We start from the raw sequence: 27,727 nt of genomic DNA, 5'->3' as shown, positions 1-27,727 counted from the left end.
TTAAATTGTCTTGGTTATTTTTGCCTATTTGTTCTTACATGTGAATTTCAGATACTATTGATAATTTCAGTAAAAACACCTGTTGATATTTTGATTGGAATTATATAGGGCTTATAGAAAAACATGCAGAAGACTGACATCTTTACACAACTCATGAATCGTTGAACCCTACATCAAAAACTAATGATGTACTATATGTTGGCTAATTGAATGTAATAATAAAAAAAAGTCTTAAAATTCATGTCTCAATTATATCTCTCCATTTACCTAGGTCTTTAGAAAAGTCTTCCCATAGAATGTCATATATTTCTGCATAAAAGTCTTGAACATCTTTCAATAGGTTTATTTTTGTCTGTTTCATATTTGTCCTGATATTGTTGTTATATCTTTATAAAACTGCATTTCATAATCATTCTTTTAGGACACATAAGAATTAAGTTGGGGGCGCCTGGGTGGCTTAGTTGCCTGAATCACGATTCGTGGTTTCAGTTCAGGTCATGATCTCAGGGGTCATGAGATCAAGTCCTGGAAATGTTGCATGCTCAGCGGGGAGTCTGCTTGAAGATTATCTTCCTCTGCCCCTCCCCCCTCACTCATGGGCATGTTCTCTTTCTCTCTCTCTTTGTCCCTCCCTCTTTAAAATAAGTAAATCTAAAAAAAAAGAATTGAGTTTGTAAGTTCATATTATTGCCCAGCATCCTAGCTGAACTCTTAAAATTCTAAAAATTTTTTAAAGTTTACATTCAGGACCGTAGAGACCCCCTTTTAGTGGTAAAGCTAAGACCTTGGGGGCTCTCTCTGCTCTTTTAAACGGATTTATTTACGTTCAAAAGGATAAGAATAAGGATTTAGGATCCTGTCCAAAGAGCAAAGAGTTTTCTCCCTTCCTTTTAGAGGGGAAAGGAGATGATTGTCTCTCTCCTATATAAATGCCTAGGTTCATAGTCTTATGGTTTCTTGCCTACAACAGGCCCCAATATGTGTAGGATTTATCATCAGTCTCTCATTGTGCCACCTCAGGAATAAGAATTGAAGCTAATAGGAACCAGAGCAATGATTTGTACTGGCGAGGGAGAGACTGGGGAAGATGGAAAGAGAAAAGTAATGTTTCTTCTTAGTAATTCATCGGTTTAGGGGTTCTTGGACCCCTGATGTAGCATCTATAATGTGGTATCCATACTTTAAAATCATGTGAGAACAGGTCTGTGATTTTTCTCAGGGAGGCTTTTTATTTTTTATATATGTATATAAATATATAAATATGTACATAAATAAATACACACATATATGTATATGACCAATTGCCTTTCCTGAATAGACAGACTTCTCTGATAGCAAATGTTATTATGGACCGTCTACTCTACTCCTCCAGTGGAGTTACAGCATTTCAGGGGCGAAGAAACTTTCTAGACACTTCAGTTCCAACTCCCGATCTTGCTCAAAACCAAAGCTTATTTTCCTATCCTCATGTAGCCACCACAAGCTATGCTCCTTGGTACCCAAGGCTGGAAAAATCCCCAGGGTGGTGCCATGTTAGTTCACACTAATCACTCCACTTTTTTGTTCCTGACTCGGAGGATTTCACTGGCTTTCCTGACATCCAAACTGTGCCTTTAGAATAGGAATGTTTGTCATGTTTTATCCAGTGTTTTGAAAGGTGCTTTTCAGGGAGTTCAGTTCATCACATGTCTAGAAACAAAAGTCCAAAAGCATGTATCAAGCATTGTCTCTGTATCAGTTACTGGGGAAACAGATAAAGGACAGATTTTTCTTGCTTGATGTAACACACATTCTAAGGTAGATGCAGAAACACATAATTATGTTCAAGAGTGATCACTACTCTGTGAAAGGCTAGTAAAAACTGTCATGTGAACAGAATACAGGTAGATATTCATCCCACTGGACCAAAATAGGGGAAAGCATTACTAAAAATGTAATGGCTGATCCAAGCCTAGAAGAATTGGTAGCAGGCTGCCATATGGAGGAAAAGGGCTTTTGTGTTCCAAGGCTTGGAGGCATGAAATGCATGCGTGGGAAAGAGTGTGTAGACTTAAACGCTCCAATGGTCAGGCCTTGGACTGTTGCATGGTCCGTTCGCATGGCATGAAGGAGGAGGGCATGGGAATATCATGTGCTGAAAAGATGTGGGAGCGGCAGCACCAAAAAGACAAATTTTCTTATTCAAAATTTTATGTCAATCTCACCCTGCATGTCATAAGAGTTTAAAGGAAGCTTGCTTTTTTTAGAAAACAAGTTCCACCCACTGTGGAATCCAGTATGTATGCCAATATCGACAAGATTCTTCCATAACAACCAACTTGAACTATCACTGAAAAAGATGTTGAGGTTTTTTTTCCAGAGTTTTAAGCCTTGTCTACTGTGATTCTCCCTAGGATAACCAACCATCTTGATCTACCCAAGATTGAGGGGATCGGCTAATGGAAATGCAAGCCATTGTAGAATTTAGTGTCTTCTTATGTAATTTAAAGATTGGAGGATTGTGAGGAGTTTTCCTCTTTCCAGAACATCTACATTTCTATAGCCCTGTATTAAGTGCTACTAGGATATGAGTAAGTCACAACAGGGTAGGGTGAGAAGAGAGTTGTGCAGGGTTTTTCCTTGGCCATAGCATATGCATTCTGAGTTGTTCAGAGGAGGAGGTGCTATTAGGAGAGTTAGGTTTCAAAATGGGACTTGGACCCTCATAATAGGAGGGTCCAAGGAGAGATACACTATTGATCCCAAATTGTACTTCAAAATCATTTTATAAAGGTGTAAAAGAGTCAAGGGAAATATAAAAAGGGAAATAGGATTCAGTTCAGTCCTATTTGTCTCTCTAATGCTGAGGATTCCTTATTTACCTGCTCAGACATTATTTTCTTTTTATGAAATAATGTTATCCACACTAATACCATTGCCAACTGGGACATAGTCCTGGTTCTTAAAAAGAGGGCCCTGTTAATTTGGATGGTTATCTACACTTTGATTTATATTAATATAATTCTGAAATAGCTGAAATAAACACAAATTTTATACACACACACACACACATATACATACATGTACGTATGTGTGTGATTATACTAAACTCGCGTACCGTATGCTCAAGGATCAATCTGAAAATTTCTGCTTGTGAATTATATACTGCTTTCTAGGCTGATTGATACTGAATAGCAGGAAAGGAGGATTAACTGGTACAATTTAAAAACTTTTCAACTCATTTAAAGAGCCCAAATAAATCCTTTTCTCATTTGTTTTTTTTTTTCTGAAAATCATTCTCTTTTTTCATCATAAAAAAGATGTCCAATTTAAAAAATGTTAGAAATCTATAACACACAGAAATGTGATGAGTCCTACAGCATGCTACATCCCAGAAATAAGGCTGTGCTTCCCGTACAGGGAAAAAGGATGTGTTGCAAAATCCCTTGTGAGATAACAAGGAAAACAGAGTCAGAGCTGAAATGGGAATAGTGTTTAATCAAATACAGATAGTGAAAGAAAAAATTCCATCTATAAACCATAACAGGGTGGCATGACAGGCTGGGTTTTAATCTTATTACATGGAGAGAATGTACATGCTAAGTTGGAAATTATTGTAATTACCTACGCTGGTGATTTACAGGATGGGTGAGAAAAAAAGTAATGAAACCAATTTCTCTCTCACTTGAACTGGAGGCTTTTTCTCAGGTCTTTGAATGTAGAGAATGGCAAACAATTACAGCAGAGGAATCTCATACTAAAAAACACTGCAAGGTTGTTAAGAAATCAAACAAAATAATCAGAGCAGAATAGGAAAAAGAGAGTCAAGTTACAAACGAAGGAAGTCCTGTTTACGAAACCGTTTTCTACAAGACTTTCTCACAGGCCATGTGCCTGTGAGCTCCTTCTGTTCCTCCAGCCCTTCATCCAACAGAGTGTGTAGCATTCCATCAGAAAAGATGGTGTGGTGGATGCTCTTGGGGTATAACATCATTTGTCTCTCTGTGGATCTGACTTAGGAGGGTCATCTTTCTCTTGGCCACTGTTAAGATTCCTAAAATGGACTTTATCTTTTTGGAATAAAATCTTGTATTTTCTAAGCTTGGCTTTTCTGATGAGATCTTTTTATATATTTTTAAATCCCTCTTTGATAGGTGGAGATTAAGCAGTACTATGTTTGTGAAATGAGTCTGAGTTGAAGGGAAAACAAGTGGCTACTATCAGATGTTGATCCTATTGCTCTCTTAATCATCCCCATCCTGGGGCACCTATCTCTGGATCCTAATTCCTTCTGTGGCAAACTGCCTCTTTTATGACTGCAAAACCTTGAGACCTGCTAACTTTACCCCTCTGGTCTGGTTCCTGTATATACACGTTCCTAATGTTGATTCTCCTTCCCGTGACTGGTATGTATTCTTCTTGAAGATCTGGCCTCTATCAATCTGCCTCCCTACTCTGCCTTTCTCTTTCATCCCTTGTCTTCCTTTTCCTCTCCCCGCGCTCGGCCACCACACTGATTCACTCACTCACAGGGAACCCTTCACAGACAGCTAGCATTCTTCAGTTACGGTCAATGTCTCCTCTCAACAAAGTCCTTCTACAGGCTTTGCCTTTGCTTAGATGTGTTTGGAGAAATACAGAATAACTATTATTTGATTGTATGAATTTATAATTTTTTTGTTCATAGAGCGTCTCATCTGCTAATGTAGAAAAATAAATCAGCAGGGAGAATATGGTGTAAACCAAGAGCTCTTGAGTCCGGACGGTGGTTGAAAATTCCATGTCTTCCTACCAATTCTAAACTCACCGATCTTCCCAATTAGTCTCGTGTCACGCATGTCGTAGCTCACTTAGAAGAAATTAATACCAAGTTTGAGTATGGTTGTGTAGTTAGAGGAGGATTAATAATCTGCCTCTGGAGTTCTTCATCTTATAAACCTGACTATAGTCTAATTACCGTCGACTGTAGGACTCCCAAGTGATTCTTGGCTTACTGCAGTAACCAAACCTGTAGCTTACCTGTACTCCAAGCTGTCAGTTAAATGACAAAGGCTTTCTTGAGAGATGGTTGCCCCTGGGGGATTGGTGGTGCCCCTGTTAACCTACCTGGAGTTTAATGCTGCCATTTTGTTGAGGAATCTACTCATGATCTCCCCAAGTCACCCAGCAGCCACTCCCTTTTTGCCCTCCAAGCTCCTTAGGTACAGGGACCAAGCAGGATCACAAGAGTCAGCGAGGTAAGGTTATTTTGTAGCTCTTTTTATTGTTTTGCTATTGTCTAGGTGGATGCAAAGACTAAAGATGCTTCACTTCTTTTATTTTGGTGGAATATTTCTTTGGATCACACCTGTCTAACCCATCCCAAGAGACTTTATTAAGATCTGATTTAGCAATAACAGGAATTGAGGAAATTTGAAACTTAAATATAATAACTACCTGTCATGACTGGTTAAAAATATGACAGATGCCACAATGCCATGATATTTTGCACTAATCAGAACATCTTCTTCCCTAACTTCTGCAGTCTAATTAAAATCATCCTCCGCAGTGATTGTTCTACAATTTCTTCCTCCTATCAGGTCATTGTGTCTGAACCTCTGAGATTCTAAAGCAGCTTCAGACACCAAGGTCAAGGTATGCTGCTCTAGTCCAATTACTCTCACTTGCTTGCTCACATGCAATTATAAGACAGTGGACTTTCACCTAATTAGAAAGAGGCTGTTCAGTCCATCAAAACTACCTTATGCTTAGAGAGAGGAAATAGACAAACTTTACAAAATATAATGTTACATGAATGCCTATTCTGAAGGAGAGAAATATTTTGTGAAAGTTGTAATGAAAGTTTAAAAACAGGACTGAATTTCCTGTGTGGTTTTTTTTTCCTTTTTTTCATGGTGAAATGGTTTCCTCACCTTCTGAGATTCAGAATCCCCACATGATGCTAATGATATTTAAATTCCCCAGGCGAGGGGAGGGGTGGGGTGGAAAGGAATAGGGCTCTGACTTGAGCCGGCCTATGGATGCTCGAGTGTCACCTTCTCGGGGCGGCATTTAGTCGGGTGCCCAGAGTAGAAATTAAGTAAAATCTAGAGTCAAATCACTAGATTGAGCAAAACATTGGTCTGAAGGCAGGAAGGAAAACTGATTAAAGGCCCATGACTGGGATTGGAGACAATGTGATGGAGCGAGTGGGTTTTGGAGAGTGGATGGTAGGCAGAAGAAGACTCCTTTTTGAAGGGCGTCTGTGGCTACTCTTGGGAGATGAGTGAGCTTTAAGGGTACCGGGAAGATGAGTTTCTCTTCTATTTTGACTCCAAGCTTGAGCGCTGTTTAAGACTGGAATGTACACCAGGAAGCTAATTTCAGCTTCAAGTCCTACCTTGAAAGCTCAGTAGCATAACTGACCTTGAGAACACGTAGGAGCACTAACAGCAGACTGAGAGACTCATAGGAAGATTGGGCTTGGGGGGAAATGTAAAGTGGTGAGCTTTTTGTCAGAGTTGCTCTCCCACCATTCTCTTGATTCCTCAACAGCATGTCACTTGGGTGGAGGCCTGGGGGCAGGGGCATCCGTAGGCAATTTCCCATCCTTTAGGTGAGTGGTCCTTAAAGCACGGCCCCGAACCTTGAGTATTCCTGAAACCTTTTCAGGGAGCTTACAAGGCCGAAGATGTTAATAACACAAACGTGTTATGTACATTTTTCTCCTTCTCAATTTCTCATCAGTATACAGTGAAGTTTTCTAGTGTGATATGCTAACAGATTGAATACAGAAACAGATGGGAATTTTACTCTTTCTAATAAGCCTTTTAGCATTTTTAAGATGTAAAATAATGTCTCTCTTCTCACTATTTTTTTGCTTTGATGAACATTCATAAATATATATTGTATGAACACATTATTTATCATTAGTTTTAAGTAAATTTGTAAAAATATTTTTCGGGTTTAACTTCAAATATGGTTTACCATACCAAGCAAAAGCTTTTGGAGTCCTCGGTGATTTTTGTGTGTACAAAGAAGTTCTGAGACCAGAAAGTAGGAACATTACTTTAGGTCTATGTCTCCCTATGCTTCTTATTCTCATGTAGGTAAAGTTGACATCTGGTTCTGTGATCTAGTGTTGAGGGCTCCATGCAAGCTCCTCTTGGAACATCACCCACCAGCCCATTACTGATGTCTGATATACCACTATTTGCAATTTCTTCATTTGGGGTAAGGGATGCACCATGCAGAGGACCCTAAAAGGTAAAACCTACCAAACCTCATCAGCAGTTAGCATCCCCACCATCACCTCACCATCACCATCACCGGTGTAATAAGGCCTCAGGTCAGCAGTTGGCAAACTTCAGAGGGCATTAAATGGAGGCTACTCACCCCTTATTCTTTGGAATAAGGTTTGGAGGATGTAGCTCGGAAAGCTGAATGTTCACGTGGTCCTTGGGTTATTCTTAAGTAGGCAGTTGGATGTGATGTGATGGCCTATTTGTCATGCTCACTCCATCATCACTATCTATAGCAAAGTACATGACATATAATGAGATTTAAATATCTGCCACTTGGAAGAATGAGGTAATACCGCATCAGGTGCATAGGGTAGAGGGTTGCAGCAACTGTCTGGTGGGTCTGACTTCAGGAGGAAGGTGAAGATGTTGAAGTCCAGAATCCAGGGCAACCTGAGGACATGGTGAGCCTCAGGAAGGAAGGGGAAAGAGAACAGGGAACAGAGGAGACAAACAGAACCGATGCTGGTGATGGAGTCCTTACTGTAGGTCTGATGTTATGCTAAGACCTTATATACTTCACCTTGTCTTAATTCTTACAACAACTTTGAGAGAGGAGTATTCCTATCTCCATCTTTCTGGCACAGATATTCTCTCCCCACCACCTTCCTTTGGGTTTTCCTGGAAGTACAAAGGGGAGATGCTTGACTGTAAAAAAGACAAGATTTGACTCATACCTCTGTACCCATCCTCTTCATCTGTCAAACTGGGAGAGGGTTCAGAAGTAGATGGAGGAATTTTGGAAATGTTTGGATGTCTTCCAAACATGCATTTTTTTTTTTCCCCATTTTCCCTAAGCTTGTGTGCTAGTTTTCTGGCTGTGAATCTGTGCATCACCGTTGCCAAGACCATGGGTTCCTGACACTGTTTTGAGTCCATCCTTGTCTGTTTGGTTAGACTGACCGCTTGTTCCGCTGTAGGTGCCAGATGCGTGATCCGCTCAGTCCTGTGCTGGGGATGACTCATTTCTTACTGTTTCTGTCTCCTCAGTTATGGTTCAAACCAGTCCAAAGAAATCTACTTTCTTCTCTCCTTCAGATAAGATTGCTATAGTTAGCAAAACAAATAACAAAATCATGAGTTTCAGATAAACGATATGTACTTTTTTAGTTTAACTTTGTCCCACACAACATTTGGGACATACTGTACTAAAAAATACTATTTATGTGAAACCTCAAATTTAACTGGATTTCCTATATTTTGTCTGGCAACTTTACAGAAAAAAAAATCAGTGTTCTATAACTCCTGACTTTCTTCCTAAGAGCAGCACCAATTTCCCTTCTTTGTTAACCTTTAGCTAATAACTCCATCACATCACATAATGGCTATAGTTTTTGTGTTGAGAACATTGAAGATTTACTCTCTTAGCAGTTTTCAGGGGTATAATAGAGAACCGTTTTTATTCTGTATAGCAGCATTCATAATTTTTGTGGTTTTTATTGAAGTATGATTCACATACAATGCTATATTAGTTTCAAGTATACAACACTGATTCGATAATTCTCTATAGTGCTCATCATGCTAAGTGTAGTCATCATCTTTCACCATACAATGTTATTAAATATATTGACCGTATTCCCTTTGCTATACTATCCATCTCTGTGACTTATTTGTTTTATAACTGGAAGTTTGTGACTCCTAATGCTCTTTATTTCATCCTCTCACCTCTACCCACCTCCCCTCTGCCAACCATGAGTTTGTTCTCTGTATTTAAGAGTCTGCTTTTTTTATTTGTTCATTTGTTTTGTTTTTTAGATTCTACATTTAAATGAAAACATAAGGTATTTGTCTTTCTCTAACTTACTTCACTTATTTCACTTACTATAATACCCTCTTGGTCCATCCATGTCATTGCAAATGGCTAGATCTCATTCTTTTTAATGGCTGAGTAATATTCCATTATATATGTATATATGTATATATATAATGTGTGTGTGTGTATCCATTCTTCTGTTGATGGACACTTGGGTTGCTTCCACATCTTGGCTATTGTCAATGATGCTGCAATAAATACAGGGGTGCATATATATTTTTTTTGAATTAGTGTTTTTGTTTTCTTTGAGTAAATACTCTGAAGTGGGATTTTTGGATTATATTTCTATTTTTAATATTTTGAGGAACCTCCATACTGTTTCCATACTAGCTGTTATCAATTTACATTTTCACTAAAAGTGCACAGTGTTTTCTTCTCTCCACATCCTCACCAACACTTGTTACTTCTTTTTTTTTTTTTTTTAAAGATTTTATTTATTTATTTGAGAGAGAGAGAATGAGAGAGAGAGAACACATGAGAGGGGATAGGGTCAGAGGACGAAGCAGACTCCCTGCCAAGCAGGGAGCCCGATGCGGGACTCGATCCAGGGACTCCAGGATCATGACCTGAGCCGAAGGCAGTTGCTTAACCAACTGAGCCACCCAGGTGCCCCCAACACTTGTTACTTCTTGTGTTGTTGATGCGAGTTGAGATCTCACTGTGATTTTTGATTGGCATTTCCTTGCTGATTGGTGATGTTGAGCACCTTTTCATGTACCTGTTGGTCATCTGTATGTCTTCTTTGGAAAAAGGTCTATTCAATTCCTCTCTCCAGTTTTTTATTTGAATTGTTTAGTTTCTGTTGAGTTGTATGAATTCCATATGTATGTATGTGTATATTATATATGTATACATATATGTGTTTATATATACATATGTATACATATATGTGTTTATATATACATATGTATATATGTATATATGTTTATATATACATATGTATAAATAAACACATATATATTATTATAATAAACACATATATATTAGCTAAACCTTCCTCCCATTCTGTAAGTTATATTTCTATTTTGTTAGTTGATTGTTTTGGCATACAGAAGCTTTTTAATTTGATGTAGTCCCATATATTTTTGTCTTTGTTGCTTATGCTTTTGTTGTCATATCCAAAAAATCATTCATCATCCAGATCAATATCCACGAGGTTTTCCTCTGTTTTCTTCAAGGAGTTTTACAGTTTCAAGTCTTACGTTTATATCTTGAATCCACTTAAAGTTAATTGTTGTGACTGTTGTAAGATAGAGATGTGATTTCATTTTTCTGTGTGTGGTTGTCCAGTTTTCCCAACACCATTTATTGAAAGGACTCAAGGGTGCTCCACTGTCAACATTCTTATTGAACATAGTATTGAAAGTCCTAGCCAGAGCATTCAAGCAAGATAAATAAAAGGCAGCCAAATCAGAAAAGAAGAAGTAAAATTTTCTTTATTTGCAAATGATAAGATCTTACACATAGAAAGTCTTAAAGACCCAACCAAAAAGCTGTTGGAACTAATCAACAAATTAATTAAAGCTGCAGGATATGAAACCAGCATACAGATATCAATTGCATATCTATACATGGACAAAATACCTGAAAAATACTAAGAAAACCCATTCACAATAGCATCCAAAACAATAAAATACTTAGGAATAAATTTAATGAAGGAGGTGAAAGATCTGTATACCTAAAACTATAAGACTTTGATGAGAGAAATTAAAAATGACAAAGAAATGTTAAGATAGTCTTTGTTGATGGATCAGAAGACTTGATATTGTTATGATGTCTACTACTGAAAGCCATCTGTAGACTCAATGTCTGTCAAAATTTCAATGGCATTTTTCACAGAAATAGAAAAAAATCCAAACATTAGTGTGAAATCACAAAAGACCCTGTATAGCTAAAGCAATTCTGGGAAAGGACTTTAGGTCTCAGTTGTTTCTGCAGAGAATTATGGGCAGTGCAGGAATGTCTTCCTGTATCTGTGCCAGGTCCTGGGCCAATCTTTAGACCTGTCCCACAAAACTGAGCTAAAATCACCCTTATGCCAATTCTGACACCTTATGTAGAGTTCAGTTGCAGTTTATTCCAACATGTTTTGTTTCCAGAGATTTCTGTTAATCAAATCCTTTCACCACAAGACATACCAGATAATCTTTCTTTAATGTAAAACTAATTATTTTCTTCTCACTACTTAAAATTTTCAAAGTCTTCTTAAGGCCCTCAAGGTAGATTACAAATCTCTTAAGAATGCTCTACAAGCCTCCGCACCATCTAGTCAAGGCTTCTCTCTGAGATCGAGTTCTACTCCATTGTTTCGTGCTTCTGCTCCATCCCTGTTGAGTTCTCTGTAGTGCAAGTTCAGCACCTGACTTTTCTTTCCTTGCATGCACATGCTGGTCCTTCTGCCTGGAATGTCTCTCCTTACCCATCTACCTGATGACTGCTACTAATCCTTCAGATCTAGACCTAGACATCATTTCCTGCAAGTTTTCCCTGATACCACCTCCTCCCCACTGGGTCTGGAATAGGTAACTCTCTTATGTGATCTGGAAATACCTTGGACCTCCCATATCAGTGTACTTAATACACAATACAAAAATAGGATGCTCAGTGCCCCTATGTTGGACTCTAAGCTCTGTGAAAGTAGTTCACTATTGTTGCCCTTGTATTTGGCACACAATAGATGACAAATCCTTGACAAAGAAGTGCTATGTTCAAAATTCTAATCATTTAATATGGTATGGGAAAGATTGGGTTAATCAACTTCAGATATAAAAGAGTGAGGGTACTTTTGTTCTGGTTCAGCTGGATTGAGTTTTTAATCACCTAACCACTATGAACCTCTGTTTCCTACTTAATAAGATAAGGAAATAAGTGATTTCCTCAAAGGGATATTGAGAGAATTGAACGAGATAGCAAATACCTTTATAAAGTACAAAATACAACTGGAAGGTGTTTTTCTAATCAAACATTCTAGTTAACTGATTGACTGATGGCATTTAACCAAAAGATTATTTGCACCTAAGTGCTTCAAAAGCCAAGCATTTCTATTTTTTTCCAAAATTACTAATTAAAAAAATGAAAGGTTTAGCCCTTAAGAGAATCTTGGGGATTTAAGAGGATTTTTTTTTTTTTTTTTAAGTAGGCAGAATAGATTGTGGAGATCAGGAAATTGATGTAACTCAGCAGTCTGACATTAGAAGATTTTGGGGAGAGAAGAAGATCTCTTCTTCCGGGGCATTGTTTATGTTCTGCCCCAGCACTGATGGGTCAACCGACCTCTTATGTTCTTGAGTTCTTTCTCAATCTTTCTCTCTGTGAATGGAGCATAGTTTTCCTTCACGTCACCTAGTTGTAACCACCTGTTCGTCATTTTTACCCTATTCCATCTACATCTTCATTCACTATAGTTTTTTGTTTGATTTTTTAAATTAAAAATGGTATGGTAATTACCAATGCTTTTCATCTCCATGACCTATTCATTTTATAACTGGAAGTTTGTCCCTCTTAATCCTCTTTATCTATTTCACCCATCCCTCCACTCCCGTCCCCTGGGCTAACCACCAGTTTGTTCTCTGTATTTAAAAATCTGGTTTTTGGGTTTGTTCATTTGTTTTGTTTATTTGGATCCCACATATGAGTGAAATCATTTGGTATTTGTCTTTTTCTAACTGGCTTATTTGACTTAGAATAATACACTGTAGGTCCATCTATGTTGTTGCAAATGGCAAGATCTCATTCTTTTTTATGGCCAAGTGATATTTCATTCTTTTTTATGGCCAAGTGATATATGTACCACTTCTTCATTCATTCATCTGCTGATGGGCGCTTAGGTTGCTTCCATATGTTGGCTATTATAAGTAATGTAGCTATTAACATGGGGAGCATATATATCTTTTTGAATTAGTGTTTTCATTTTCTTTGAGTAAATACCCAGTAGTGCATTCCCTGGATATTCTGAGATACCAATATCAGTACCTATATTCATTTTATATTATTCAAGATAGAATTTCAAGATGTCTTCTATTGTTAGCTCCCATATTTGATAGCTTAGGACATACCCCTGTGCTTCTAATACAAGTTCTTCTAGTATCTATCCAAGGATTATTTTCTTGCAAAGATAAATTACAATGCTGTAAATATTTATGACTTGGAGCCAAGTGGAACCTCTTGTGTCACAGTAAAAGCAAAACCTACTTTTGGACTTTGCCTTCATCACAGAAACTCCAGAGAGAGGAGTGTGACAACTGGCTTTACCCCCACTGCTCTCTCCCTCCTCTTTCCTCTCTGATTCAAAATAAGGGGAGTCTGGGCCTGAGAAGTATGACTTTCCTCCCTTGGTCCATAGCTATCACTTTAAGACTAAAAGTTTCTGTGGGACCCTCATCTTATCCCTCTACCCTTCAATTCTATGGCTTCCCCTGTATGGCAGACTTTAACACCCAGTAGTTCATGGTGTAGTTATCAACCATGAAATGAATGGCTTATGGGTATGCAGACATGTGGTTTATCTCCAGCTCCATGGTGGCTAGGCAGGCATGGCCTGGGGTTTTGAGAGCCTGTTTACTGTGGTACTCCGTACACATAGTACCATTTTCTGTGTTTTTCTTGAGAACGATTGCAGAGCAATTCTTGACTGTCAATACTTACACGGCAAGTGATTCAGGAGATCCTATTTGTATTTCTGCTTTAGCAGCTCTGCTGGGTTATAATGGGGCACCAGGTGTTCTATTTTTATGATAATCCTACATGTTGGCTGGAAGAAATGCTGAAGCAGGCTTTGGAACCACAGGCTGAGCCCTAGAACACTGTGGATTAAAATCCTATGCAAAGACCAGGCATGAGACTTGAAATTTCGAGTCTATTGGGTAGACATGGAATTGATTCCAACATTCAGTAAAGTAGAGGTGTTCAACCTCTGTCTTTGGGCAAATGTTGGGGCCAGGAGGAGGAGTCCTATTTAGTTAGGCATTGCTGATAGAACGTTAACATTCTACGACTCAGTCCTGGGATATTTTGCTCCAAATTGTGTGGAGAAAAAAACCCCAAACAAATGAACAAAAAGAAAAAGGTTGTGAGGAAACTTACAGTCAGAGTGTCTTTGGGAAACCAAGTAAAAGTGCTGCAATGCTTGTAGGGATGACTCTTCATTTTGGAGCAAGGTTTCTCAATCTCCACTCTATTGACAGGCTGGACCAGATAAGTGCCATGGGGCTGACCTGTGCATTGCAGGATGTTTAGCAGCATCACTGGCCTACTCACTAAATGCCAGTAGCGTCTGTCTGTGTGTGTTCTCCCCTATTCCAGACATTGGCACGTATTTCCCGGGGAGCAAAATTGCCCCTCTGTTGAGAAGCACTGCTATGGAGAAAATGGCAAGATCTCACTGGGGAAGCGCTGTCCGTGGGGGCAGCTATATTAGCGGTGCTGATTGAGATGACCACATCGGGAAGGTGAGAGAGACAACATCCACAGCATCGGGGACAATTTAAATCACACTGAGGAAAATAGACGAGCCACAGAAAACTTGGTGGGCCAAGAGGGGACACACAGAGGTTGGGTTCCTGTAACCATGCTAGGTGAGGTTCTGGAATCAAACACCTATGACCTGGACTGACAATCCATTGTCCCCTCCCTAGCAGTATGGCCTGGGGGCATGAGGGTCATATACTTCCTATCACTCATTCATTGAGTACTGAACACCACTATGTTTCGGTCACTGCGTTAGAGCCTGAGGCCAAAATGAATGAATAGGACTTTTGTACTTAATATGAACCTGCAAGCAATCATAACCTATATATATATATATTTTTAAAGATTTTATTTATTTATTTGACAGAGAGAGACACAGCGAGAGAGGGAACACAAGCAGGGGGAGTGGGAGAGGGAGAAGCAGGCTTCCCGCCGAGCAGGGAGCCCGATGTGGGGCTCGATCCCAGGACCCTGGGATCATGACCTGAGCCGAAGGCAGACGCTTAACGACTGAGCCACCCAGGCGCCCCAATCATAACCTATATTAATAATTGACATCATAGTGGTTTATATAAGGTACAATGGTAGAACAAGTACAATACCCCCTTCTGCCTGAAGTCATCAGGGAAGCGTTTGAAGACCATGTAGTTCTTGACCTGAGACCTGAGAAAGATGAATGGTGAAAATTTGGCAGGTGGATTTAGAAGACCTGGAAAGGGTACTCAAGGTAACAGGGAATAACATATGAATAGTACTGAGAGGTGGCAGAACATCCTACGTTCTTGGTTCAACACACAGTTATACACTGCAAGATGGTCATCTTCACGAGGGACATTTAAAATGTATGGGGTTAGATGGGTTCTCTGCAATTACTATTCAAGCTTTTATTGTTTCTGCCTTCATGGGAATATGTGGTCTGCTGGAAAGAAGCATTGACATGGACTCTGTGCTCCCTGGCTAATGGAATACCAGATGCTTATGTGGTGTGGATGTGAAATGGGCATAGAAAAGGTAGCAAAGCCAAGATTCTGGTGTGACCTTAGTCACTAGGTCAGGTCATTGTGTTCTGAGGTTGCCACATGATTCATATATAGGGACAATGGGAGAGCAAGGGGTCAAACATCAAGACAGAACCATCTTCACAGAGAAAGAATCACACGAGGATCCAAGACCTTAGTGACTGCAGGCCAGAATTCATTCTCAGCGTAGCCGTTGACTTTCTAGCCAGTGTTTCTAAGGATATTGCAGCTATTATGGCTTTTTAAGGTGGGTCTGGCACTCATGTTTTACAGGACCTGCAGACTCATTTGCCAACTTTCTTTTATTTCTCAATGGCCCTCTTTTGTTTACTTTGCGTTGGTATGTTAATATCTTTCTCAAATGAGCCAGGAAAGATGAAAATGTTAAATTCATTCAAAAGACTTAGTTCCATAGCTCTAAAGAAAAGTACCTGTATCCTGAATCAGCACAGAAACTTGAAAAAAAAAAAAAAAGGTCCCTGCTTGTATCCACTCTGATGAGGGGAAATTATAGGATATTCTAACAATGGAACAGGAAAATACCCTGACTGCAGTGGAGTCACATAATGATCCATTGCCATGACCGTTCAGTCATCCCATAGGGTCCTCATAATTCATGTTTACTCAGGGATGGAGAAACAAGAGGGACCTATAGGCAGGTGTTATTTTCTGACCTACTTTTCTGGTTGGGAGGAGATTGGTACTTACTTGTCTCTAACCTGCCTTCATTATGTTACCTTGTAACAGTTAAAAAGGGGAAGTATTTCAACACCCTAATTCTGAGGCTGAATATAATTCAGGTTGGATTTGGTCATAAAAATACATTTTAAATATAAACCTCAGCTTAATTTCTAAATCAGTTTCTCCACATATAAACTACTTACTTACAAAATGCACAAAGGATGAGAAGCCTTAAATGAATAAAAATCAGAAAGGGAAAGACCACGCAGGGTTAAAAATTAATTAGGTTTTACTAATGGTTGTCGTGTTTCTGTGTCAACCTCCTATTTTCAGGCAATTTTCACAATAAAATTGTCTATCACAATATCTATTTTACAAGACTTTTTTTACAATAGAATTCATTAAGTCTAATATTCTGCCTCCACATATATTTCCGTATTTATTCAGAAGAGTTTTGAAAGCTCTGTCACATAGCTGATTCTTTCCCTTTACAGCTATACTTGCTAATATTGAATAAATAAGATTTTTCTCAACTTCAAATTGATTTTTTTCTCCTCTAAAGGTTGTTGCATGCAATATGGTAAAATATGTTAGAAGAGATTTCGGGCTTTGACAAAAATTATAAAATAGAAAATTCAGTACTACTGTTCAGCTACCCCCATCGTCATGTCAGCCTCCCATGCTCTCCTTCTGAGATAGCCTTCTGTCATGTGGATCCTCAGCTTCCAGGATTTTCCTACCGTTAGAATTATTTTAGATGAGTATCTCTCCTAGAAAATAGTCTGCTTCTTGCCTTTGAAAATCTCAAGGCCTATGTGCTGCTCTGCATTCCCTCCTGGGGGCTCTGTGGTGGAGCACTCACATAGCTCACTGTACCTACTGTGACTAGAACAGGCTGCTTTTGAGTTGCTCTGTGCCAGAAGCAGAGTGAATATGACACCCTTTTGTGGAAGGGGACCCGTGCACATTGCCCACACACCATCCCTGCTGGGGCACCGATCTCCCTTCCTTATCTGTCAGCCACTGGTGGGATTCCTTCCTAGTCCCCTTGGTGAATCCCCAGCACCTGATATAGAATAAAGAGAAATACTTCCTGTGTGTGTGTGTGACTGATTTTGCCATTTGAGCACTAGATACACTAATTCTTTATTCTGTAACAGAATCATAAATAGGGAGTTTCAACTGAAGCATTCAGATACAAAGATATGGAATTGCAAGATTAGGTGCCTGGCCGCATACAGATTTTCAAAGAAATATTGGACAATTGGTTTTACAATTCTAGAAATGATCATCCAGAAGAGGGAAATAAAGAGGTGTAAAGAGTGAAGATGAAAAGAGCATCTTGGAAGGTGATTTCCTAGGTGAGGGAACTGTGGGGAGGGGAAGGGGTGCTGCCCTTGGTTCAAGCCTGGTGGCTCATCAGGCGTGTCATCGGGACCTTTGAAAAGCTTGACAAGTGTGCCCTGTAGCTGGCAGGTGCAGAGATTGGTGGTGTCTCATGGCTAGTGACCGCAACTGAGGAAAGGATGGTTCCAGAGAAGGTCCCACACCTGGAACATCGCTGAATTCTCCTATGACCGGGGGTCAGAGGCATTTAGGTCCCAGAGAGCAGATGTGGAACCACCAATGGGAGGTTAACCCTGAGGTCTGTTTAAAAAGTCAGGGTAAGGGGGACCTTGGAAACTATGGGTTTTCAATCAAGGGTGATGCTGAGTGGATGGAGGAGGGGCCAGCTGATGGAGAGGCCCCAGCTACCACAAAGAACTGCAGCGTGGAGGCCCCAGCACCAAAGAACCTTGGGATGTACCCATGAGACCATCATAGCCAGAAGTGAGACCCAGAGTGCAAGCCTACCCTGTTCCTTCCAGAAGGCTCCCCTCTGAAGGCAGGGCAGCTGTCTGCACCGTGGGGCACCCTTGACAGGTCTTACCTTTGAATGGAGGTTGAAGTGTGGGTTGTGTTGAATTGAAGTCTGAATTTCTCAATTAAAAGTCCATTCTATGATACAGTGTTGACAGTGTCTCAGTGACATAGTTAGGTTAAGAGTGATCAGAAAAACCAGTGGATAGTCTGAGGTTCCATCCAAAGTACCGGAGGAGGACAGCTTCATGAAGGAGGTTTAGAGGGCGAGAGGGAGCAAGGGTGGAGGGCCAGAATAAATGTGCTCTATTGGTTTTACACCAGGAATCCACTTGGACATTTTTTTTTCTTGTGATACTAATTTGATTCTCTGCCTTACATCTTCATGTCTCAAGAACACAGGGACATAAGTTCCTAGGGTTTTGAGACTCTGCATTGAGCAAGACAGAGTCCTGTGTATATAAGCCAAGTCCTGTAAAACCTGCCCAGTATAAACCACACCTGATGAGTGGTGCCTGTTTTCAGGAACAGAGGGCCAGGAAGATCTGAAAGGCACATCCAGAATCAGTTGCTATTAGCAGGCATCTAGGAAAGAGTGCTAGGAACTTGATTATTATTATTTTTTAAATAAACTCTAAGAATACATGCCTACAGATGAAATCTAATCACTGAAAAATACCTTCCCCTCTAGGATGACATTTTCCTGGGACAAGTTCTTCCCCTCCCCTTCTAGTCCATTCCTCTCCTCCACCTGCATCCCAAATTTGGTGTTCAAATGGGCATAGCCAGGGCTAGAAGTCAAAGGTGTGGTAGAAAACAGATGGTGAACTAACCACTTCAGAATTTATTTCCAACAAGTTTAAAGACCTTGTGCTTTTTTGCCATGCCTAGGACAGGAACTTTATTTTTAACGGTAATAATTAAAAATCTTTATACATATTTAGCGACAGAAAACTGTTGAAGACAACTTGGGGACCGTGTCTCCTCCTACTGGAGCTCTAGCATTTTTTTTTTTTTAAAGATTTTATTTATTTTTTGACAGAGAGAGACAGCGAGAGAGGGAACACAAGCAGGGGGAGTGGGAGAGGGAGAAGCAGGCTTCCCGCTGAGCAAGGAGCCCGATGCGGGGCTCGATCCCAGGACCATGGGGTCATGACCTGAGCCGAAGGCAGACGCCCAACGACTGAGCCACCCAGGTGCCCCAGAGCTCTAGCATTTTGAAGGGCTTTAAGGGGCAGCTTACAGGTTCAGCCACCGCGAGTGTGGGTAGCACCAGTGTCCTTGCTCCACGCCCCAGCCCAGGATACTGGAAGGAGCTGGAGTCAGTGTGGGAGGCTATGTGTGGTTCAGAGTTGGGGTAGCAGAGCTCTACAGCAGGTGTCAAATTCTGGCTCCACAGCCTACGTCTGCAACTTACATAAACTCTGTGTCCTTGTTTCCTCATCCGCAAAATGCATGTATTAATAGTAGTTCATGACTTTGGAGAGGTTTAAATGAAAACTGTTACAAATGCTCTGGCCCCTCCTAAAATGTTCTTTTATCATGGTTCTGTGGCATCTTTCTCTCAACCAAGTGAGGTAATGAGAGGAGAAATGGCCTGCTGGATTTTGACAAAATGGAACCCTGGGGGAAGAACAAGAAAAGGACGACTTCTAGGATTCTTTGTTGCCAAGTGGACTGCAGAGCTTGGAATATCCCCCTGAAGGGAGACGTGGGACCACATCAAACTGAACGGAGCTACAAATGTCTGCAGTAAGGCTTGGGGACTTCTTTTTTTTTTAAAAAGATTTTTATTTATTTATTTGACAGAGAAAGACACAGCGAGAGAGGGAACACAAGCGGGGAGTGGGAGAGGGAGAAGTAGGCTTTCTGCAGAGCAGGGAGCCCGATGCGGGGCTCGATCCCAGGACTCCAGGATCATGACCTGAGCCGAAGGCAGTCGCTCAACCGACTGAGCCACCCAGGCGCCCAAGGCTTGGGGACTTCTGAGAAAGATAATGCTTTGTCTACCCCGTGAAGAGGAGACAACTGGCCTTGCCTGGGGTCTTCTAAGACACCAACACAGGAATTTGAGAGCCTGTCTAATACTTCATCTTTGTATCTTAAACTCAGCTTCCAACTAATTGGTGTGTTTTCATTTTGCAAGAAGTCTCATCTGCTATCATGACTGCTTCCATGGAATGGTAAAGAGGCTTTCTCCAAAATATCATTGAAAGCTCTGGGTGCCTTTTGTTTCATTTCTAACTACTTGTGCAAGCATTGAATGACTATCCACAGGCTAACTGGAGGGAAGGGTGGCTAGATCTACTGCAAGTTTTCAGCCAGAAAAGGAAATGAAGGTTTGCATCTGGCAGCATCTGTTTGAATTCATTTGGAGAAGCAAGATTGGAGCTGCTCAAGGGGAAATATTTATAACTCTATATTCCCCTTGCAGTGCCTGGCATGTCCCTGCTCAATGAATATTTGTGGTATATTTGTGGCATTTGAGTAACTGAGAAAAAGATGAAATAGGGTGGAGGTGGGAGGCAGACTAGGAAGATATCAGGGTGTGGGAACACAAGGAAAGGGAAGGAAAGGAAAGGGCAGCCATATTTCATGAGGAAGATGTTCATGTCTGACAAAGTAGGACTTCAAGTATTCCTGCTGAGCGCAGTGTGAAGGGCAGAGCAGCTTCTCAGGGGTCTGTCAAGGAAGAATGCCCAGGGAAGCAAGAAGAAGGCAATGAGGAAAAGCACAACTCCATTTTGGAAAGACCTCTGAAATTTCTGCCTGAATTTGGAATGTGAGAAAAGAATAGTGTAGAATCTGCAACAAGGGGCAGAAATGAAGTGTTCAGTGGAGGCGAGACTGAGCATTTCCTTGGAGCAAGAGGGGACAGTGAAGTTCACACAAAGACTGCATGGAGCTGCTCTGAAAAGGGGAACACCTCCCAGGCACAGTGCTCCCTCTAGGAGGCTACCCTTGGGGGACACCAAGAGAACCATGAGAAGAAAAGAATTAGAGAAACAAGAACGAAGGAAGCAAATAGTTCTTTATTATGTTTGTTTTGTACCGTCGGCGAGGATCAGTGGATCACGTATTTCCCTCTTTCCCTCTCTCCCTCCCTTCCTTTCTTTCTGTTTTGGAACACTGGTAAGCTTTATTCTGAATAGATAGTATGGAAATTTAGCTTCCTAGAATCACCTATGCACTCATGAGGCCACATGTGTAACATGACTTTAATGAGTACAAATGTGAAGGTGCAGGTTGGTTATTAAGCAAGGTCTGAAGACTGAAGACCTTCTCATCTTTATCTAGCTCCCAGAGAAAGGGTGTCTTGGGTTAAGTCCACAATGATCTAAGAAGAGTCACATGTAAAGTGCTATTGTTTTTTTTATTTTCACTGCAAAAGTCACTTCTGAGTGAAATTGTAAAACAAAAAGCTGAGCTCCAAGAAGACCTTTGGGTGTAATAGTAGTAGTGTGATGGTTCATGAAAATACTTGGGGGCAGCTGTGTTCTGGCCAGCTGCCTGAATCCACACATCTCCCCCCTAGGGTCTCTGAGTGGGAGCTGACCAAACTAATTTACTCTGAGCATGAGGCACACTATTCACATCAAAAGAATATCCTTAAGTGGATAGAATGCAGCCTTCCCCTGGGGCTAGTTTTGCTTTGCTCTAGACAGGAGCTTGGCTGCCATCTGGAAATATGTCCTAACTTTACTGTTGAGCCAATAAAGCCCGAATAACGTGAAATGGCATAAGCTTTTAAGTAAGTCCATTGGCGAGGAAAACTTGCAGGGGGTGTTTATCAGAAGCAAGTAGCAGGAGAACATTAGAAGTGCAGTCCCAGCCAGGCTGGAAATCTAACTGAATTCCATGAATGGGAGCACTGCTGAATCGAAGAATAATGCAGTGGTTATGGCAACAGACTTTTTTAAGTCTTTAAGATGCGGGTTCAAATCCCCAGCATGGCCCCTTTCTCACGTGGCCAAGTTACTAACCTTCTCTGTATGAGTTTTCTCATTAAGTGAGGAAAATAATACCGACCTCACCGGGTTTTTTAAGGTTTAAAGAAAACACATATGTAAAGCATGGGGAGTGCTTAGTGGTTTTCAACTCTGGCTGCACCCTGGATCCACTGGGGAAGGTTTAAAGCAATTGTTGTGTCCCACCTCAGTCCAGACAGACTCAGAATTTCTGAAGCTGGGACCTGGGATTTGTAGGTGCCGAAAGCTCCCAGGTGATTCTCATGCACTATGAGGGATGAGAGCAATTGTAACCATATAGTAAACACTGAAGAAAGGATAGACACAGGAGAGAGTCTTCGGTGACAAAATGTTGGAAAAGAACTTCACACCGTGCTTAGTCTATAGTAAGTACTCAGAAAATGATAGCTATATTCTACTCACCCTAATTTTATTAAGCCATATGAATAATGATTTATTTGCTTCTCAGTATAAGGGTAATGAAGCTGGGCGATTACAGAATACAGAGTATAGATTTCACTTTGGGGAGTGTCAAGTGTGGTAGGAGAAAGCATACCAAACTTCAAAATTTGGGCTAAGGGGTATGTTATTTCTAAGTGCAGTGCCAAATTGCTGTCATAACAAGTCAGCATTCATAGTTTCTTATGAAATTGATTCTTAATGGAGAGACAGGGAGCAGAGTGGCTAATGGTGTGATCTTCTGAGGCTCACTGTCCATGTTCCAACCTCAACTCACTCCGTTATTAGCTGTGTGAGCCTGGGCATGGTATCTGATCTCTTTGTGTCTTAGTCTCTGCATTGATAAAATAGAGAGGACAATAGTACCTGTATCAGGGACGTTTTGCCGAGTAAATGAGTTAATAGAAGTGAACCACTCTCAACAGAGTCTGGCATTTAGTGATTACAAAACATTAGCTAGCAGGAGTAGAAAGTGTTCTTGAATTTTCCAAGATCCCTGTGTCAGAAGGCGATTGAAGTATGAAATAATAAGCTATGTTCTCATACTTTGGTACATTTCAGAATTTCCTGAGAGTCTTGTTAAAAAATCAGAATTCTGGGCGCCTGGGTGGCTCAGTCGGTTGAGCGACTGCCTTCGGCTCAGGTCATGATCCCAGGGTCCTGGGATCGAGTCCCACATCGGGCTCCCTGCTCCGCGGGAAGCCTGCTTCTCCCTCTCCGACTCCCCCTGCTTGTGTTCCCTCTCTCGCTGTGTCTCTCTCTGTCAAATAAATAAATAAAATCTTTAAAAAAAAAAAATCAGAATTCTGGGTGAATCTGATACACACAAAATTCAAGAATCTTTGCTATTTTGGAAATACTAGATATTTTAGTCTTGGTTCTCCAGGGGAATAGAGCCAATAAGAGACAGCTTGATTGTTCTGTGTCTGTCCACCCTGTCTATCTATTATCTATCTATCTATCTATCTATCTATCTATCTATCATCTATCTATCTATCATTGAAAGAGATATTTACTGTAAGGAATTAGCTCACATAATTATGGGGACTGAGAAGTCTGAGATCTACCATTGCAAACCTGGAGACCCAGGAATGCTAATGGTGTAACCTTCAGTTCCAGTTTGAGTCCAAAGTCAGGAGAAGACAAATGCCCCAGGTCAAAGACAACCAGGCAGAGAAAATAATCATTTCTTATTCAGGCTTTTATTCTATTCAGGCATTCAGTGGGTTGGATGAGGCCCACTTGCATCGGGCAAGGCAATCTGCTTTACTCAGTCTTATTAAACGTTAATGTCATCCAGAAACAGCCTTACAGACACACCTAGAAATAATCCTTAGCCAAATATCTGGATACCCTCTGGCCTAGTCATGTTGACATGTAAAATTAACGCTCACACTAGATTAGGAATCACAATTTGGTTTAGGATCCCTAATGTCCTTAAATATGTAAGGACATTATAATCTATTGGGCCCCAATTTCTCTTTTGGGAAATGGGGGTGACATTCAGCTCTAATTTAGGTTCTTGTGAGGAGTAAATGAGATAATCACAATTCATGCAAGAGACAAATTTGTATTTTCTGAAAGACCCTAGGAGGTTAACAGTGTTTTCTTATTGTCTGCATATAATATAATTTCTTGGTTGTAATTATTTGTTATCTACCTTGTTTTGATAGAGTACAAAGTAAAATAACCACGCTGGAGTCCCAGTAGAATGATGTTTCCACCCGCACATACACACTTGATTATTTGGGTCTGATAGTCAGAAACAAAAACTTTGAGAACAGAGAAAGTCAAGAAAAATATGAAAAGTTTGGAAGACGAAGATTGATTAATACCTTTTCTTGAAATGTAGGAACTTTGTGGCAACCTCAAAGAAAAAATCTTTTAAACTGTTTTTCATGGTTTATACGTGGAAATAGTGCCTGCTGTTGAGGAATAATAACAATTATGGAATTAAAATATAATGGAAAGAAAACTGGGAGGAGTTTTAACCTTGACTGTATCATCTCCCCAATTCACTGCTAGAGATGTGATGTTTTCAAGCACAGTAATTGGAAAAGCTATACCATCCTATAGTTTCCTTTTAGAATTTGCCTAGTGATGCTTGGCTTTGGTTCTTGGTTTTTTGGGGTTTTTTTGCATGTATGTGTGTGTGTGTATACTTGTGTGTATGTGTGAGAGAACTGAGTCTCATAGACAGGCCATATTTAGCTAACCTTGTCTTCAAAGATCAGTGCCAAACTAATCATTCCTGTGATATAAAAAGAGCCAGAACTCTGGAAATTAGAGCATCAGGGACCTCTTCTCTTCCCCCACTCAGAGGGAGAGTTATGGGGGAGTGGGGGTGGAGGGAGGAGAAGTCATGGTAATTTGAGGCTTCTAAAATCTTTCAAAAATCTTTCACTGAAAAAGGTGTATGACCTCACAGGATGAAGAAAATCTTGAGGCACCAAAAGTTTCTGAGGAAGTTTTCCAAAAGTTCTTTGCTTCTTTCTATATTCTTTCAAGTTACCTCTGGGCCCTGGAGCCATTTCTATAGGTGACTAGTCCCTGGCAGGAATAATAAATACTTCATTCTGCTTCAAGATCTTCCCCGAGAAGGTGACCCATAGGTCCCTTTTGCTCAGTAGGAATTAGGAGGACAGTCAGAAGGCTGGATCCTAACGCATGTCCGAGGGTCTGCCTCACTGACTGCATGATGCTGAGCAGTACAGGACATGATGATTTTATCAGAACAGTGGAGTTGAGGGAGGTCATGTACCCCTTCCCCCTACCCCTGCAAACTTCACAAAAGGAGAAAAAAAGTCTTTCAAAACCAATATAGAACAACCAAAATGATATAAAACACTCTATGTAAATGGTGAAGCATAAGCTACAAATCCATTCTAGAGCAGTATGTGAATCATAAATATTTCAAGATAGAAAAAATGATGAAGAATAATTCAGTAAAAATTCACTGAAACAATAATTCAATCCTACTGCTTATAGAAAGGCCCACCTTACCTGGTCCATGTTATGTGTCCTGCCAAAGGTACATCCTTCCTTGCTGAAAATTAGTCATGCTGCACCTTTGGAATATAGAAATTCCTCTAGAGATGGCACAATCAATATTTTTTGATCTGAAATTTATTTCGATAGGGGAGGTTAGTTTAATAAATGTCACCAAAATTCCTGATATATCATTTTGTTTTATTTTAATGTTATATTATCTCTGTCAGAATTATAATTTTATAATATCGTATGGGATTGTCAAATATTTGTCATTTTACTAATTTTGAATCTTTTGTTCTATGTTTTATCACTAGATGTAATTCCTTTTTATTTTTCCCCAAATTCTGAAGGTCATAGGCTTTTTCTTGAACTCTTTGAAAAAGTCCAGCACCTCCACTATTCTGTTTACCACTGAGGTTCTGTTTGCCCCCTTTTTCCCAAACCCTAGAAGGTGCTGCCCTCTCTCTATTCACATGGTTGGTTTAAAAATTATTAATCTTGTTTTCATAGAATCCTGTGATTTCTGAAAAGGTAGAAATGAACACTTGACTTTTCCTTGCAACAGTTCGTGGAAGGCTATGGTAAGAAGAGCGAGGTTGATGAATCCCAAAACTTAATGTAAAAACTCAGGTACACCCATAAAGGTAAAATGGTTAGGATCCTAAGTAGGGTCAAGATACCAACCCAGACAGAAAGAAGGCAGGGGCCCAAGCATGGATAATAGTCTGGGAAAGGCTTTCTTTTTTTTTTTTTTTTTTTTTTTTTTTTAAAAAATTTTTTTTTTTTATTTGAGAGAGAGAGAATGAGAGAGAGCACATGAGAGGGGGGAGGGTCAGAGGGAGAAGCAGACTCCCTGCCGAGCAGGGAGCCCGATGCGGGACTCGATCCCGGGACTCCAGGATCATGACCTGAGCCGAAGGCAGTCGCTTAACCAACTGAGCCACCCAGGCGCCCGGGAAAGGCTTTCTTGTTCACACTTTTTTCCTGTCCCACTTCGCCCTGGACAGAGTAGCACCCACTGCCTTGATGATACAGAGAACAGGAGCCCCAGCCCACACCTGAAGTCCCACTGGGCTGGAAGATGGTTAACAGTGTGTGCTGATACCATGATGTTTGTCCTGGTCGCCCCGCTAGCATTGAAGTACTCATCCTGCAGTCGTTGGGCAAGTTAGGGGTTGACGTTTCACACTTTCCTCCATTAGGACGTCCTTCAGTGGAAGGCTGACCTCTGTCTTTCGATCTGCTTCCTTGGGAGCCCAGCTTGGTTGCAGTTGGATCTGCTCACTCTTGAACAAACCCCTCCACCACTTCTATGTCCCGGGCCCGGGGATTACAAATCAGGGAGGTAGTTTATTGGAAAAAGGAAGTCTGTGATGTAGGGGGTTCCTCTGAGGGACTGGGTTAAGATTTCCTGATGATTAAGTCATAAAACAAGTTAAGCTCAAACTAACATGAGAGACTCTGAATGAAAGCACATCTTCTACACTCATGTCCTGTATTTCCAGGAAACACAAGCCAGGAGCAGGGCCTCCCTCCAATGGACCAGTGTTGGTCCAATAAATTCACTATAATTATCTTAACTCTCTGAACCTGAGGTTAAAGAAAAAAAATTTATGTCTAACTCTATTTACCTTTAATTCACTTGTTTGCCTTCAACTGTGGATTTGATGGTGACTCTATAGTACTGTAAAGTATATGCTACAAACACTCAGATTCATAATTAGCCATTTTGATAAGCAGATGAGTCCTTTTCCAACTCCCTGCAACTCTGAATAATACCTGTTCTGTTCAGAGAAAAAATATATTTTAATACAGAAGGACAAGTGTGAGTACGGTTTACTAAAGATTGCTTTTCATGGAAGCAGTTGTAGATTCTAGAAGATTCTTTGGTTCCTAAATCCAAAAGCCATCAGAATGGAGGCACTTCCAACATCAAATAAACTTTCGCACAAATGAACTTCATCATCATTTTAGTTGATGGTCCATCATTTGGAGTACTAGGTCAGATTACCTCTCACCTGAATTTTTGCAGGTGGTAGTGTCAGAAATGAGATGGAAAATTTCATACCAAAGCCCTTTACTTGAAGGGGCATGGCTGAAGCAGGCTGGAGTACCAAATGTTGTGTAATTATCAAATGGGAATAGGCCCCACCAGGCCCCTCTAGAATGAGCTTTGTGTAGACAATCTGCCCACTCTAATAACTGGGTGTC

This window comes from Neomonachus schauinslandi, chromosome 11, assembly GCF_002201575.2.
Source record: "Neomonachus schauinslandi chromosome 11, ASM220157v2, whole genome shotgun sequence".
NCBI lineage: Eukaryota > Metazoa > Chordata > Mammalia > Carnivora > Phocidae > Neomonachus > Neomonachus schauinslandi.
The sequence above is the reverse complement of the archived record's forward strand: the minus strand, read 5'-3'. Positions refer to the sequence as shown.